Below are 4486 nucleotides of genomic sequence, written 5' to 3'. Positions count from 1 at the left end.
AAGAGATTTTTTGACGTAACCAATTACAAATATGTTTTACTAATAAGACATATTTGTAATTTTAAAATTTATTTTTTTCTTTTTTTTCGAAAAACTACACAGAATTTCTTCTTTTAGAAGAGAAGTTGAGGATCCTATTTTTTACAAGAGAACGAATTCACTTACCATCAAAAAAGTTTACAACTCTTGCAATCAATTTAATCACCGTTGATTTCCAATAAATTATAATCGTTAGATTAACGGAAATCAACGGTGATTAAATTGGTTTAAGAGTTGTAAATTTTTTTGATGGTAAGTGGATCATCTCCTTTCTTATATATCTACAAGGCTATCTTCACAAACATGGGATCCCACTTTCCTCATACCTACTTCTAGATGTTTCGTTCTTCACTTCTCGAGGGTTGCCCCCATCCTGCTGCACCTGAAAAGGGGACGCACCCTTGGTTCCTCAATCGGGAGTGCGCCCCCAAATTTGAATTGTATTGGACGAAGGAGAAATATTGTTAAAAGCTGGGGAAGAATTGGACTCTAAAGTCCCAATTGTATATGAAGGAGAAGAAAACGCCGAGTTCTTGTTGCAACGGGTGAAGGACAACGACACCATGGATTGCAAATAATTATTCAGTAAGGTAGGGGAGGAGATAGGTAAAGTGATTAATAGGGTTGGCAAAATGTAGTTTATCGTAGTGTACAATAATTTGCTACTCTTTAAGATTTCTCCTTCATATATATCTGAGAGCATATTGATCCTATATACATTCACCAATCTCGTATTGTACATCCCCAATTCTCTTGTATCGAACACTATCCAATTCTATTTTAAGTCGTAGATTATATAGATAATTTCATAATTCTTTACTGATTTATGAAAACAATTATTTATACAAGAGAAAGATTGTTTTGAAATATATGCATAAATATTCATTTTAGTATTTCAGCAAGAATGTTTTGCACACATAACTATCCCGGAAACTTTACCATTCTGTGCATGCCAGAAGAGTATGTAGTTGAACCATACTATCGAGTGATATGAGCAATGAAAGAATCCATTTCCATACGAGAAACTCCACCTTCATCCATGGACCTATGGATGGCTTTTTTAAGGTCCTTTGCTCTCTCTCGCATCTCATCACCTTCCTTTGTTTCCATTAACCTTCTCACAGCATTCTCGATAACTGATGCAGTCACCAACTCGTCTCTCTTAGCCCAATCCTTCACAACCAAACCAATCTTCAACACTTGTGTTATCAAAACACTGTTTCTTGGCTGATCAGAGTGCATAGGCCATGTCGCTATTGGAACCCCCATGGTTATGCTCTCTATGCAGGAGTTCCATCCACAGTGACTCACAAATCCTCCTGTTGAAGAATGGCTTAGAATTTCCAATTGGGGTGCCCAGTCTCTCACAACTAACCCCATTCCTTCAACCCTCTCTTCAAACCCATTTGGAAGCTCATGACTTCTTACTTCATCTCCATTGAAGATATCTCCTTTATCAGCATCTCTCAGCACCCAGATGAACCTTTGCTTGCTTTGCTCCAATCCAATTGCAATCTGTTCGACTTGTTCCTATGTCAATGCTGTTGTTGTCCCAAAAGATACATATATAACTGAATTTGGCTCTTGTTTATCAAGCCACTCCATGCTTAAATGCCTTTCCTTTATGCTTTTCTTCTCAATGGATAAAGGGTTGAAGGGCCCCAATGCCCAATGCTGCTTGCTACCCTCGATGCATTCCAACGATTCCATGTAAGGACTTTCAAATGCCCTCGTTGTGTTGTAGATGTTCTCATCACTGAAATTATGGAATTCTACTTGTGCACAAATGAAATCTATCATTTGGGTTGGGATGCATCCTTCCAGAGAAGGAACTTTAGGGATAAGTAAGTTTTCTACTGGAGGCCTACCCATTTGCTCCCAAAAATACACGGACGTAAAAAAGGCAGAGCTGCTCTGAAAAGTGTAATTCTCTGCATTTGTTATAATTTTTGCATCTTGTGCCACTGATGCTATTAAGTAGTCATGGATAACTATGACCCTTTTAGCTATAGATGAAAGGGATTGCAGAAGTTGTGCCACAGGTTCACGCAGATTGTGAAGAGGCCTCAATGGAAGGAATCAAATGAGTTGGGGATTTGGTTTCTTCATTGGGGTTGGGAGGAGGGGAAACAAAGGGAGGAACTTCAAAATCATGGAAATGAAAATTTGAAATGGATTTTGGGTCCCAACCTTGGACACGAACTGTGGCCTGTCGATTATGTATGGCTGTGCCAACATAATGAACAGGAATATTATGTGATAAGATTAGGCGTGACAGATGCAAAAGCTGATTGATATGGCCTTGTGCTGGGAATGGTATCACAACAACCACCACTTGGTTTTGATTAAAGCCATGGCTGCTATGCCTTTCACCATTGCTTTGGTAATTAGAAGCCGTTGCCGAACTTTGGCAGCTAGAATCTGTTACTGAACTTTGGCACTGGATTATGTAACTTTTTGTGTGTTGGATATTGCTTCGGTAGGTTGGGTATTTATAGAATTAGATACTAGAATGTGCTGGGCACTGAAAAATGAATATCTTGACTGTAATGTATTTAATATTTTGTTGTGGCATACAGATACTGAAAAATACAAGTATTTTAAAAGGCCGCATGCGCGGGACATTTCATCATTGAGAGTTTTTGAGAATAATTTTTTTTTTTTGTGAGTGAGAATATAATATTTATATGCGTGCTGTTTTTTTTTAGTAATCATTTATATGCGTGCTTTGATCGTTTGGTATTACATGCTTTTTTCTTTAACTTGTTTCCAAAGTAATTCATAAACACTAGATTTTATTTCTGCTCGTTATTTGGCTGTTTTCCAACAATAGATGTCCAATATTAATCCAAACAAGAAGATGATTATACCACAAAAACAAAAGAGCTGAGTGAATGAAAAAGAGAGGTTTAAAAATTCTCAATGATATCATTTTGAAATTCTGTTTGGACCTAAAGGTTCTATCCAACCCTTGTTGCCATATTTTGGTTGCCTGCCCCGAACCCTATTTGTGTTAGCTTAGAATTTAGAAAGTCCAGTTTGCGGAACAGTGATGAAAGTGTTTTTTTGGGCAAAATTTTTACCCAAATGCACGTGAATATTATTTTTTACCAAACTGTTGGTAGCGAATTACGTTCGCCAATAATTTTATGACACGTGACCATATTGCAGACTAAATTCGCTACCACTGGTAGCGAATTATGACAAGTCAATTTTTTTCTGCGAAAGTGTGACACAGTGTCACAAAATCATTGGCGAACGTAATTCGCTACCAGTCGTAGCGAATTACACCACATGACAGTCTAGTAAAAAGTACTGTTCACGTGACATTTGGATAAATTTTTTTACAAAAAGAGATATTTTGGTCACTATTCCCCAGTTTGCGTTCCCTAAAACACAAAAAACATAAAGGAAAAATTGAACCGTGATTTTTTAGGTTTAGCCATATTCTTGCCATATGACTCTGATGAGGTAAAGGAAACAACAAGACCATTTAGGCAGAGGAAGACCCCTGCATGGCTTAGAGACTTTGTGTGAAACATTCCCTACTGTAGTGGATGCCACGTGTGGGAAGTTAGTTAGTCAGTTGCTGTAAAGAAGCAAGTTAGTTTGTTAGTTGTAATCGGTTGGTTGGGTATATAAAAACTCATTCATTGTACATGTGACGATTGATTAATTGAATACAATTTGGTTTCCTTTGTTACTTTCCTCTTTCGCTTCGCATTCCCAACATCTGGTGCTTTCATCCCGATTTGAACTCCACCATGAGAATCCAAGAAGTTGCCGAAGAATTACGCACCGAATTCAACCAAGAAGTGCAGTCTACACGTTCAGATCTGCAGCAGCATTTGGATCAACTTACAGAATCGGTTCTTCAAATGGACAATCGTCTTCGTGAGTTCATGGCTCATACCCAGAATCCGAATTCCTCGAATATGCCCCAACATACGCATAACATGGGTCCTTCACACCATTCGATTCCTAGCTCTCATGCTGGAAATGGAGAACCTATGGATCAACGATGTCTCAAAACTGTTAAGATGGAGATTCCCTCTTTCAATGGTGCTGACCCACATAGTTGGGTTTTCAAAACAGAATTGTATTTTCATTTGCAGAGTATTCCATCTCAGTTCAAAGTTCAACTTGCTGGGTTAAAAATGGATGGGTCTGCGGCACCATGGTTCCAGTGGTTGTATATTACTGGTACGATCAATACATGGGAGAATTTGGTTCGTGCAATTCGTCAGCGATTTGGAGCGTCTGCGTTCATCGATTTGAAAGGTGCCATTTCCAAATTGTCTTAATCTGGCACCCTCTTGGAGTATGTTCGCGAGTTTTAAGGTTTGCTTAATCAAGTTCCAGATTTTTCTGATGATGTTCTTATGAGTTTCTTCATATCTGGACTTCAACCAGAATTGCGTAGTGCAATTCAACTTCAATGGCCAAC

At 38.3% G+C, this 4486-nt stretch overlaps 1 pseudogene; it reads right to left on the bottom strand.

The window, feature by feature from the left end:
- Positions 1-1017: 1017 nt before the first annotated feature.
- Positions 1018-3785, bottom strand: LOC133306828 (zeatin O-glucosyltransferase-like; annotated as a pseudogene).
- Positions 3786-4486: the final 701 nt, after the last annotated feature.

Source organism: Gastrolobium bilobum, unplaced genomic scaffold, assembly GCF_033153095.1.
Source record: "Gastrolobium bilobum isolate Gb01-03AN ecotype WA unplaced genomic scaffold, APGP_CSIRO_Gbil_v1 utg19595, whole genome shotgun sequence".
NCBI classification, from domain to species: Eukaryota; Viridiplantae; Streptophyta; class Magnoliopsida; order Fabales; family Fabaceae; genus Gastrolobium; species Gastrolobium bilobum.
Note: the sequence above shows the minus strand (reverse complement) of the source record. Positions and strands in the feature narration are given on the sequence as shown.